Here is a 13,936-nt window from a genome sequence, read left to right on the forward strand (position 1 = left end):
ATTCTGTGTTTAACTTTTTGAGGAAATGTCAAATGTCAGTTTTTCCCAGTGGCTGCACCATTTTATATTTCCTCCAGCAATGCTTCCAATTTCTCTGCATCCTAATCAACACTCATTTTGTTTTGCCTTAAAAAAAAAATCATTCTAATGGGTGTGAGGTGGTAACTCAGTGTGGTTTTCACTTACATTTTTTTTTTAAATGTTTATTTTTGAGAGAGACAAAGACAGAATGCGAATGGGTTAGGGGCAGAGAGAGAGGGAGACACAGAATCCGAAGCAGGCTCCAGGCTCTGAGCTGTCAGCACAGAGCCCGATGGGGGGCTCAAACTTACGAGCTGTGTGATCATGACCTGAGCCAAAGTTGGACGCTCAACTGACTGAGCCACCCAGGTGCCCCTTTCACTTACATTTAATAGTGATGTTGAGCAGCTTTTCATGTGCTTATTGCCCAGAAAACTATTCAAGTTCTTTGCCCATTGTTAAATTGGGTTGTTTTTTGTTGATGAGTTGTAGAAATTCTTTAAATATTCTTTAAATATCTTTTATTAGATACAATTTGCAAATATTTCTCCCACTCCATGGTTTGCATTTTTACTGTTGATAGTATGAAACTGTTGAGACCGTGAAACACTTTGACACACAAAAGCTTTTAATTTTCATTTAGTCCAATTTATATATTTTTCTTTTGTTACCTATGCTTTTAGTGTCATATCCAAAAAGCATTGGCAGATCATGTGTCATGAAGACTCTTCCTATATTTTCTTCTAAGAGTTTTACAGTTTTACTATATATGTAAAGGTCTTTGAGTTACTCTTTATATATAGTATAAAGATATTGAGTTTTCCAAACAGTTTGTTGAAAAGACTAATGAAAAACGTGGAGCTTCCTACTGTGCCATTTTGCTGCTGTTACTCCACATCACATCATCGTAATCTCCTTTTCTGCCTTCTGACACTTTTTAAGGACTCTTATCCATCTGGATAATCCAGGATAATTTCTCTATCTTAAAATCAACTCATAGAAAATTTGGTTTTATCTGTAAACTTAATTCTCCTTTGCCATGTAATGTAACATATGCACATGTTTCAGAGATTAGGACACTGACAATTCGGGGAGGCCATTTCCTGTCTACCACAATAGTATTCCCTATTTGTCTTTTCAGTAGTTGCAGGATCTGCAACTACTCCTTTTCATTCCTGATATTGAAGATTTGTGTCTTCTCTCTTTTTACCTTTGGTAGTCTTGGTAGAGGATGATCAGTTTTATTGAAAAAAAATTTTTTTAAGTCTACTTATTTATTGTGAGAGACAGAGAAAGATCATGAGCAGGGGAAGGGCAGAGAGAGGGGGAGAGAGAGAATCCCAAGCAGGCTCTGTGCTGTCAGCACACAGTCCAACATGGGGCTTGATCTCATGAACTGTGAGATCATGACCTGAGCTAAGATCAAGTCAGATGCTTAACCAACTGAGCCACTCAGGCACCTGCCAAATTTTTTTTGGAAGAACCAACTTTTGGTTTATTCATTGTTCAATTAATTCGGGTTTCAATTTCTTCAATTTCCACTCCTGTTATTATTTCCTACCATCCTTTGGCTTTATTTTATTCATCTTTTTCTGTTTTTGTTTTTGTTTTGAGATAGGGACTCAGATAATTGTGATAAGACTTTTCTACTTTTCTAACATAAGCATTTAGCATTATAAACTTCTTAGCATGCTTTGCTGCACACCACAAATTTTGAAATTTAGTATTTTCATTTTTATTGTTTTATATATTTTTAAATTTCCTCTTTGTCATAACTCAGATTGCTATAACAAAATACCATGAACTGGGTACCTTAAACAACATTTACTTCTGTTCAGTAAGCTGGAAGTCCAAGATCAAAGTGTCAGCAGATTTATTTCCTGGTGAGGACACTCTTTCCAGGCTTATAGGTGGCCACCTTCTCACTGTGTCCTCACATGAAGGAGAGAGTAAGGTCTAGTTTTTTCCTCTTTTTATAAAGAGGAATCCTATCTAATCACTAATCCTATCATGAGCACCCACAATTATAATATCATTTATCTTCCAAAGTCTTCTCCTTCACATACCATCACATTAGGGGCTTAGGGCTTCACAATGAATTCTGGAAAATAACATTCCACCAGTGGGCCCCCCCAGAATTCATGTACTTCTCACATGCAAAATAACATTCATCCCATCCCAACAGTCCTCAAAGTCTAAACTTGTTCTAACATTGACTCTAAAATGTAAAGTCCAAAGCCTCATCTAAATATCACCTAAATCAGATATAGGTGATACTTGAGGTATGATTCATCCTGAGGCAAAATTCCTCTCCAGCTGTGAACCCATGAGACCACGTAAATTATGAGCTTCCAAAATGCAATTTTGGAACAGAGATAGATGTTCCCATTCCAAGAGGGACAAATCAGAAAAAAAGAGGGACAGGTCCCAAGCAAGTCCAAAACTTAGCAAGGCAAATACCATTACATCTTAAGGCCTGACAGTAATTCTCTTTGGCTCAATGTCCCACCTCCTAGATCCACTGAGACAGCAGCCCTGCCTCTGTATCTCTGTCAGATGGAGGTCATGCCAAGAGTCTGCCAGGTGGGGATTATTCTCCCAAGGCTCTAGGCAACAGCGCCCCCAAGGCTCCAGCTAGCTACCAGCTAGCCAGTTGAAATCAAGGTAATGCTCCCTGCTTTTGAAACAGAGGAGGCAGTCCTAATTCATGATCTCTGAATCACCTTTGGGATCATTCTTCCTTGTCTTGAAGAATAGCATTTGCAACCAAATAGCTCTGTGGTGTAGTCTTGCAGGATCTACAAAGCCAGACAGCCTTTCCTCATTTCCTCTCATCTCTCTCCCCTTTAAAAAAAAAAAAAAAAAAAAAAAAAAGTTTTTTTTTTTAATGTTTATTTATTTTTGAGAGAGACAAAGTGTGAATGGGGGAGGAGCAGAGAGTGGGAGACAGAATCCAAGGCGGGCTCCAGGCTCTGAGTGGTCAGCACAGAGCCCAGCATGGGGCTTGAACTCATGACCTGAGCCAAACTCTGACGCTTACCATCTGAGCCACTCAGGCGCCCCCACCTCTTTCTCCCCTTTAAACTGTTAGTGTTTCTACTGTAGTGGCTTCATGCCCATACTGATCTCCTTTTCAAATTGTTGTTGGACCATATCTTGTGTTCTCTTCAGAACAAGCTGTTTCATTTTTTGCAACATGGATAGGATGAGATTTTCCCAAAACTTTAACTACTGGTTTTTTGTTTGTTTGTTTGTTTAAGAATTCTGTACTCCCACCAGTGGTGCACAAATACTCTAATTTCTCCACATCCTCACCAACAGTTGTTTTTTTTCTTGTCCATCTGTTTACTCTTAACTTAGCTATATTGCTTGAAGAGTTTCTTGTAGACTACATCACACTGGTCATTAAAAAAAAATCCACACCATTTACATTTAATATACTTACTGATGTTAAGATTTAAATCTGCCATCTTATTATTTGTGTTCTGTTGCTCTCTACTGTTTTTTATTTCTATTTCCCCTCTCCTGCCTTTGTTGTGGGTTTTTTGAACACTTAATAATACTCCATTTCATATATTTGTATTGTTTATATTTCTTTGTATAATCTTATTTAGTGATGGCACTAGGTAGGGAATATGATTTACATGCCCATCGCAGTCTACTGATATCAACATTATTACTTCATGCAAAAAATAAAGATCTTAACATGACCTAGGTATCTTTAACCTCCCCCACATACTGTTATAATCATCTTAAATATTACCTCTCTGTACAGTGAGAGTCACATCAAACTATTTAATCATTTTAACTTTAAATGCCAATTTTTACAACTCAAGAGTTGTCTGTTACTTTATTTTTATTTATTATTTTTATCTGTTTACCTCTGTCAATGCTTTCTTCATCCCAAGTGTTCCATATTTCTTCCTGTTATCATTTCTTACTGTTTGAAGAACTTCCTTTAGCAGTTCTATTAAAGAAAGTCTGCTGACAAATTCTCATAATTCTCTTCATCTTCATTCCTGAATGATATCCTGACACAGAATTCTGGGTTGGAAGCTCTTTTCCTTCTGAACTTCTTTCTGTCCTCCAAAGCATCTGATGGCTGCTCTCAAGATTTTGTTTTTACTTCTTAGAAATTTTTTCTTTTTTTTTTTTAACTTTTTTTAAATGTTTATTTATTTATTTATTTTTTTCAACGTTTTTTATTTATTTTTGGGACAGAGAGAGACAGAGCATGAACGGGTGAGGGGCAGAGAGAGAGGGAGACACAGAATCTGAAGCAGGCTCCAGGCTCTGAGCTGTCAGCACAGAGCCTGATGTGGGGCTCGAACTCACAAACCGCGAGATCATGACCTGAGCTGAAGTCGGATGCTTACCGACTGAGCCACCCAGGCGCCCCAGAAATTTTACTTCTTATGACATATCCGGACAATTAAGAACACTCTTAAAACAAAGGGAAAATAGGAAATCTCAGTAAAGAAACATGATATTAAAGAAAGAGCCAAATGGAAATTTTAGAACTGAAAAATACAATAACCAAAATTTAAAACTCACCAAATGGGCTCAATAGCCAAATGGAGATTATAGAGGAGAGAATCCGGCAAACTTGAAGGTGGAGCAATAGAAATGATCTGATCTGAACAGAGATAAAAAGCTGTTTTCTGTTGTTTTATTTTTAATGAAATGGGAGGTGGGGGCGGTGGGGTAGATAAAAATCGGACATCCATGTCATTGGATTCCTGGAAGGAGAAGAGAAGGTGCAGGGCTGAAAAACAGATGAAGAAATAATGGAAAAAAACTTCTAAGTTTGGTGAAAGACCTAGGATTCAATCAGTTAAAGAAACCCAAACAAATACACCCAAAGGAATCCAACACTCTAAGATTTTGAAACTTCTATCTACGTGAAGTTCTAACTACTAATTTCCAGAGAAAATTAAATATGTCCTACTTAACGAAGATAAATGTGTCCTGTGTAACAACTGAAGAATCCGAATACAGAAAATGCATTTAAGTAAATTTATAAATCTATAGGTAAAGAAGGAATAGATAAAAAGAAAAAAAGATATAAATAGTAATCATGAAGAGACATTCCAGAAACAGGTTTATACGGCTAGTATATTCCACAAGTTGATCAGAACATACTATTATAAACTGGAAAGCAATTTTGCAATATCTGATAAAGTTGAATGTATCTATTCCCTATGACCAGGTACCTCTAATTCTATGTAAAGAATGGCAACAAGGAGGGGCATCTGGGTGGCTCAGTCGGTTGGTTAAGTGTCCAACTCTTGGTTTCGGCTCAGGTCATGGATCTCACAGTTTGTGAGATCGAGCACCATGTCAGGCTTCACACTGACAGCGTGGAGCCTGCTTTGGATTCTCTGCCTCTCCCCTGCCCACTCTTGCTCTCTCAAAAAGAAAATAAAATTTTGAAAATAATTCTGTTCTTATTTTCCCTATCTGAAAAAGATAGGGAATGTTGTTGTAAAAGCCTTAGTTTAGCGGTGCTGGGTGGCTCGGTCAGTTAAGTGTCTGACTTCAGTTCAGGTCATGATGTCACAGTTCATGAGTTCAATCCCTACATCAGGCTCTGTGCTGACAGCTCGGAGCCTGGAGCCTGCTTCTGATTCTGTGTCTCCCTCTCTCTTTGCCCCTCCCCCATTTTCTCCCCCCCCCCCTCAAAAATAACTAAACATTAAAAAAATTTTTAAGGGGCACCTGGGTGGCTCAGTTGGTTGGGCATTCAACTTCAGCTCAGGTCATGATCTCACGGTTCATGGGTTCAAGAGCCGCGACAGGCTCTGTGCTGACAGCCCAGAGCCTGGAGCCTACTCCAGGCTCTGTGTCTCCCTCTCTCTCTGCCCCTCCCCTGCTCATGCTCTGTCTCTCTCTCCTTCAAAAATAAACATTAAAAAAATTTTAAAAAATTTTAAGCCTTGATACATTTCTTATATGTTTTCTCAACATGTAAGTTCTGATTGTCATTAATGTGTGAATCAAATCTTACTATTAACCAAATTTCTATATATTTCATAGAGTGTCTCATCAGGAAACCTTTTCTGATATACTCAAAAGTACCTTCCATAGGTAAAGGACTTCTTACATTCCATAAATTCATGAGACTCATCACCAATATGAACTCTAAATGCTCTAAAGCTCTTCCTACGTTATTTACATTCATGTAGTTTCTCAACAGTGAATTCTTTAATGATCTCTAAAATTTCTACTAAACCCAAAAGCCCTGCATATTACTTAATTAATAGTTTTTCTAACTAGCTGTAAATATACTTTTGTAGTTTTAGAAAACAGTCATCTTGCTAATAAATGCTTTATGGAAGTGAAATGCCTATTAGAGGGTGATGCTCTTCCAGCCTGTTGTGCGTGTATATATATATATATATATATATATATATATATATATATAATCTCTTTTAACTGAGATATAATTCATGTAACCATAAAATTTACTCCCTTTAAGTGTAAAATTCAGTAATTTTTAGTATATTCACAAAGTTGTGCAATCACTACCACCAATTCCAGAACATTTTCATTACCCCAGGAAAAAACACTATCAACATTAATAGTCTTCCCATTCTTCCCTCTCCCCAGCCCCTTATCACCACTAATCTACTTTCTTTTTTTTATTTATTCAATTTTAGTTAGTTAATATATAGTCCAATATTGGTTTCAGGAGTAGAATTCGGTGATTCATCATTTACATACACCACCCAGTGCTCATACAACTACTGATATACTTTCTGTCTCTGTGGTTTTACCTCTTCTGAACACTTTATATAAATGAAATCATGCAATATTTGGCCTTTGTGTCTGGCTTCTTTAAATTAGGGTAATATTTTCAAGGTTCATCTATGTTTTAGCATGCATCAGTACTTTATTTCTTTTTTTAATAGCTGAATAATATTCCATTTTATGGATATACAACATTTAAACTTCAGACACTTACTAAGTTTCATAACAGCAGGAATTTTCAGATAATGCATTTCACCATTTGTGCACACAAAAAGCCTTTCCCTATGTTTTACAATCATAGATTTTCTCACTAGAATGAATTCTCTCATCACGAACAAAGTTTGAACTATAATCAATGATGTTCTCATATTCCTTATCCCATAGAATATCTCTAATAAATTCCCTGATGTGGAGTAAGAGACTTACGCTTTTTTATAATTGGTTCCATTTTCAGCCATTATTTCCATTTAGCTAAGATCTCCCTCTTGAGACCCTTGCCTAAATCGTGCTTTTATTTTGCCAGTTATTTCTGGAACTGGGAATCCTCAAAGTCAAGGATTTTCCTTCCATTACCTTGCATTGAGAGCCTTTTTTTCCCCCTAAAAACGTCTTTGTCTCACATCTGGACTCCAAATCTGAAAGGACAGTGGAAGGGAAACAATGATTTTATTTTCCCTGTATCATAAAAATAAAATTATTACATGGAGGAAATAAATTGAAAATAATGAATATCAGCAGTCAATAGCTAACACAGTATTGGAAATTTGAAGAAAAGGAAGGAAACTCAGAGAATGAGAGGACTGTATATATGATAAAGAAGTTATGAAAAGGTAAAATGTTAAGTCCATGGTTCTGAAATTTAGGTGTTGATCAGAATCAACTGGGAAAGTTGTTGCAAAGTACTGATGTACAGTGACCAACCCAGATGGACTGAATCAGCATCTATAGGGTTGGTCCCAGGCATTTATATTTTTAATGTCTCTATTGGATTAATTCTGATGCAGATCAAGATTTGATAGTCCCTACTTACAATTTTTTTTAATGGCTTCTCTTTTTTCTTAGAATGAAATCCAAGTAATTTCTCATGGATAACAAGGCCCTACTTATAAGACATTTCCTTCCACCCAATCCTCTTCCATACAATCCTTGTTTTGTTTTGTTTTTTTCGTGTTTATTTTTATATTTGAGAGAGAGACAGCATGACTGGGGAGGGGCAGAGAGAGAGGGAGACAGAGGATCTGAAGGGGGCTCTGTGCTGAGAGTGGAGCTTAATGGGGCTCAAGCAGGACTCAAACTCACAAACTGAGATCTTGACCTGAGCTGAAGTCAGACACTCAACTGACTGGGCCAGCCAGGCACCTAAATCCTCTTCCTTTTAGTTCCAAGATCATGCAGTATTTATCTCCTGTATCTATCTACCTCCCATCCATGGATGGGCTCATTATATTGTTTCCTCCATTCTCCATTTCATATGAGAATAAAAGTATATCCAAACTAGCAGAGCTAAAGCCGACCATTCTTACATGTCTTAGAAAAGTATCTCAAAGACTTTTCAGATATTATTCACAAGTATACCATCTATAAAGCTTATAAAATTTTGATCAGAAAGACCTGGAACAGGGCACCCTAGGCAGTTCAGTCAGTTGAGCATCCAACTTTTGATTTTGGTTTAAGTCATGATCCCAGGGTCAGGGGATCAAGCCCCATGTCAGGCTCCACACTGAGTGTAGAGCATGTTTGGGATTCTCTCTCTCTCTCTCTCTCTCTCTCTCTCTCTCTCTTTCCCTCTCTGCCTTTCTCCCCCTACTCACATGTTCATGCTCTCTCTAGAAAAAAAATTAAAATTACAATATAAAAATAAATTTTAAAAAGACTTGGAACTACAGTAGAGAATATGCTAACTCAATAATATGAAGAAGGATCTTCATGGGGACCAAAGTGCCATGGGTGCCATGGCTGTTCACTAGAGGATGGTAATAAAGGTTAACAGATAGCCTAAAGAAAATCAAAAGTGGTGGATTAACCAAGTGGGACCAAGAATAATTTTTCCATTATTACTAAAGCAAGGTATATATAATAAAAGTAAAATAAAACAACATTATTTGGCTGCTTAATAAAATAGATTGATGAAAATTGAGGGAACCAAGACTTTGACTTGGCAATAAACAAGCAATCTACTAAATAAATCTTGTGTCAATTGTGGAAATATAATCCAAATAAAGAAAACTTCTAGAGGGAGGAAGATGGTGGTAGAGTAGGAGGAACCTAGGCTCTCCTCATCCCATGAATACTATTAGATAACTATCAAATCATCCTAAATGCCCCAGAAATCAACCTAAAGACTGGTAGAACAAACCCTCCACAACTAAAGGTAGAGAAGAGGCCACAACAAAGAAGGTATGAAGTGCGGAGACGTAGTTGGGAGAGAAATAGACCCTGGCAGCCATGGTGGGGAGTAAGTGGGTGGACAGAAGGGTGAGAGACAGACTAGCACACAGGGGAGTACATGGAGAAGATGATTCCCCATTACAGTGGCTTGGAAAACAAGAGGGGCTGAATTTCATGAGTTCTTACAACCAGCAAGGCTTAAAGCCTGGAGTTTTAAAGGTTAGTGGGCTTGGCTGGGGAGAGCCCAGAGGGCATTGCACTGCTCTTGGAGAGAAGACAGGGCAAACAGCATGTGGACACACAGTGTGGAAATAGCAATCTGAAGAGCACCTGGAGCACACAGTGGGGAGCTTAATTGCTCTTCTGGGGGTGTGTCCCAAAGAAGCAGCATTCAGGGAGAGACATCTCCAGGAACAAAGGAACTGGCTAGTGCCATTTCCCTCCCCCACTCCTCAGCTTATGCTGGGCCACCTGCTGGAAACAGAGCAGCACGGATGCTGGCTACCTAATTTGCTTACATCAACCACATGCGTGCACACACACACACACACACACTCCAGAAGAATCACCCTTCTCAGTCATGCTTGCCTCAGTCTCAGTGTGGTGGGCCCCCTCCCTTAGAAGACCAACCCAAACCCCTGCCAACACTGTGTCTCCAGACACAGGAGTTTTATGTATGGAATTGCTGAATCACTCTGTTGTACATCTGAAACTACATGTAACACTGTATGTTCGCTAACTGGAATTTAAATGAAAACTTATAAATAAATAACCTCTAGAAACCATATTACAAACATTAAATAATTTTTCAGTAGTACCTAGGGCATACAAGTATAGTGGTCAGATGATAAATCATAAACTTAATGCTTATATTAATGAAAATAAAATAATAAAGATAAATAAATGAGACACCCCTTTCAACAAGTTAGGGATAAAAAAAGTAAAACAAGGAGTGCCTGGGTGGCTCAGTCAATTAAGCATCTGACTTCTGCTCAGGTCATGATCTCACAGTTCATGAGTTTGAGCCTCCCACTGGGCTCTCTGCTGTCAGCGCGGAGCCTTCTCTGGATCCTCTGTCTCCATCTCACTCTGCCCCTACCCCACTCGGGCTCTCTCTCTCTCTCTCTCTGTCTCAAAAATAAGTAAACATTAAAAAAAAAAAAAAGTAAAACAAAGAGGGGCGCCTGGGTGGCTCAGTCGGTTGGGCATCTGACTCTTGATTTCAGCTCATGTCATGATCTCATGGTTCGTGGGTTGAAGCCCCACAACAGGCTCCATGCTTGACAGTGCAAGCCTGCTTTGGATTGTCTCTCTCTCCCTATCTCTCTGCCACTCCTCCACTTAAGCACACTCACTCTCCCTCTGTCTCTCAAAAACAAATAAACGTAAAAAAAAAGTAAAACAAAGAAAAGTAGAAGGAAAGAATTAATAAACATAGAGGCAGAACATAATGAATTGGACAACACATTTAAAACTGTATATAATAGGGGCACCTGGGTGGCTCAGTCGATTAAGCATCGACTTTAGCTCAAGTCATGATCTCATGACTCGTGGGTTCAAGCCCCACATCAGACTCTCTGCTGTCAGCATGGGGCCCATTTTGGATCCTCTGTCCCCCTCTCTCTCTGCCCCTTCCCCACTCACATTCTCTCTCTTTCAAACATAAATACAAATTTTTTAAATAAAAATGATATAAACAGCCTGGGGCGCATGTGTCTACAATGAAAGTATTCAGTTCTCGGTTAAAGAGATTGATTAACTTGATATACATGCCTGCCATGGGGTCTTAGTATCAGGGCTTGCTCTAAGAGAATTTCTTCCCTCCAAATTTTAAAACAGAGGTATAGAAAAAGAAGTGTTTACATATTCTCTGTGAGAGTGTAAGCTGGGGCTGGTGGAGGAGTTCAGTCTTTGTGACTACAATTGGGGACAGAATTAGGGTCTGGGCCCATATTTTGACATGTATAGAGAAACTCAGGCAGATGTTATAGTCTGTATGGATGGCAGACTGGATACATGCAGAGTAACTAAGTAACAAGTAATAATACATTGTATCACCCTGTTAAACTGGATTGGAATTAGAGGTGGCAGTGTACACTAAGCTATTTAAAAATTATTTAAATTTTAACAAAGCAGAATTCCATATCCAGAGAAAAATGTATTCAAGAATGAATGCAAAATAAAGGCATTTTTAGATAAAAGAAAACTAATAGAATTTGTCACCAACAGACCTGCATTACAAGAAATGATAAAAGGAAGCTCTTCAGGCTGAAACAAAATGCTACCAGTGGGAAAACAGGATCTACAGGAAGAGAGCATAATTGGTAACTCACTGGATAAATATAATAACTCTTTTTATTATCTCAAATTCTTTAAACTACATATGACTATTAAAAGCAGTGTGTTGTGGAGTTTATAATGTATATAGATATAGTATATATAACTAAAGTGACTGTATTAATTTCAGATAAGCTAGACCAGTGACAAAGGCACATTGTCATGTGCCATTAGGAAGACATAATTATCACATATTTGTATGTACCTAAAAACAGCATCAAACAACACTGTACTTGCATGACCCTAAGAATGAGTGCCTCCTTAAATTTTGCACCCCAGGGGCTTTACTCACTTCAGCATTACTGTCATCCCAGCCCTGATTTTAATATCCACCTCTCAACTATTAAAAAAAAAAAAAAAAGAAAAAATTAGTGAGGATATAAATGATATGAACTATCAACCAACTTGGACTAATTAATATGTATACAATAATTTACGTAATGACCATCAAATACATATTCCTTTCAAGTGCACATGGCATATTCACCAAGGCAGACTATATAATTAGGCCATACATAAAGTATTAATGAATTTTTAAGGATCAAAATCATATACCATATATTCTCTGATCAAATGGCAGCAAGTTGGAAATCGGTAAAAATGAAGTATGTAGAAAATCCACAAATATTTGGAAATTAAACAACACACTTCTAAATAATGCATGGGTAAAAGAAGAAATCAAAAGGGAAATAAAGTATTTTTAAGTGATTGATAAAAATGCAACATATACATATTTGTGGAATGGAGTTAAAGTAGGGAATTTCTGGCTTTGAATGTTATATTAGAAGAAAAGTCTGAAGTCAGTAACCAGAGGTTCCACTTTAGAAAGCTAAAGACAAGGAGTGCCTAGGTGGCTCAGTCAGTGAAGCATCGTCTGACTCTTGATTTTGGCTCAAGCCATGATCTCACAATTTGTGAGTTTGAGCCCTGCATTGGAGGGCAGGGCAGAGCCTGCTTGGGATTCTCTCTCTCTCCCTCCTTCTGTGCCCCTCCCCTGCTTGCACGCTCTCTCTCTCAAAATAATAAACATTAAAAAAAATTAAAAAGCTAAAAACAATCAGCACCTAGAAGGAAATAAGAGAAAAACTAAATGAAATAGAAATAAAAACACAAGTTGCCAAAACAGAAGTGATTTCTTTGGAAAGAGCAACAAAATTGATTAAAACTGGCTAAAATGATCAAAAATAAAAAATCATAAAGACAAATCACTAATAACAGGAATGAAAGAGAGCTTATCACTAAGGAATAAATAAATATTAGAAGTCTAAAAACCACCTCATTCCAACAAATTTGACAACACACATGAAATGGGCAAAATTCTTGAAAAATACAACTTACTATAAAAAAGAAACAAAATGAGGGGTGCCTGGGTGGCTCAGCCAGTTAAGTACCCGACTTCATCTCAGATCATGAACTCACAGTTCATGAATTCGAGACCCGCATCAGGCTCTGTGCTGACAACTCAGAGCCGGGAGCCTGCTTAGGATTCAGTGTCCACCCCCGCCCCCTCTGTTCCTCCCCTGCTCACACTCTGTCTCTCTCTCTCTCTCAAAAATAAATAAAGATTTAAAAAAAATTTTTAAAGAAAACAAAAAAGATGAAATTATAGTATCTGAATAGCCCGATACCTATTGAATAAACTGAATTTGTTACCACAAACAAAGAAAACTCCAGGCCCAGCTGTTTTTACCATAGGATCCCACCAGACATTTAAATAATACCAATTTTACACAGACTTTTCCAGGAAATAGAGGAGTAGAGTTCACATCTTGTTTTTAGAGGCCAGTACTACAATACCACCAATACCTGACAAAGACATTACAAGAAAATGAGGTGCCAAAAGCTTTATGAAAAAAAAATTTTTTTGAGAGAGTGCAAGCGAGTGAGTGAGCAGGGGAGTGGGGGGTGGGAGGGTAAAGGGAGAGGGGGAGAGGGGGAGAGAGAGAGAGAGAGAGAGAGAGAGAGAGAGAGAGGGAGACTCTCATGCAGGCTCCAAGCTCAGCAGGGAACCTGTCATGGACTCGATTCCACGACCCCGGGATCATGACCTGAGCTGAAATCAAGAGTTGGACCCTCAAATGACTGAGCCACCCAGGGGCCCCAGCTTTACGAAAATTGCTAAGAAAATGTTAACAATATGCAATGGGAAAAAGACAGTTTCTTCAACAAATGGTGCTGGGAAAAATGGACAGCTATATGCAAAAGAATGAAACTGGACCACTTTCTTACTCCATACACAAAAATAAATCCTGGAAAAGAGCATATGCAATAATTTCTCTGACATCAACTGTAGAACATTTTTCCAAATATGTCTCCTGAGGCAAGGGGAACAAAAGCAAAAACAAACTATTGGGACTACATCAAAATAAAAAGCTTCTGCAAAGCAAAGGAAATAATCAACAAAAGTAAAAGACAACCAACTAAATGGGAGAAAATATTT

This window comes from Panthera pardus, unplaced genomic scaffold (assembly GCF_024362965.1).
Source record: "Panthera pardus isolate Hobbes unplaced genomic scaffold, ASM2436296v1 HiC_scaffold_18, whole genome shotgun sequence".
Classification (NCBI taxonomy): domain Eukaryota; kingdom Metazoa; phylum Chordata; class Mammalia; order Carnivora; family Felidae; genus Panthera; species Panthera pardus.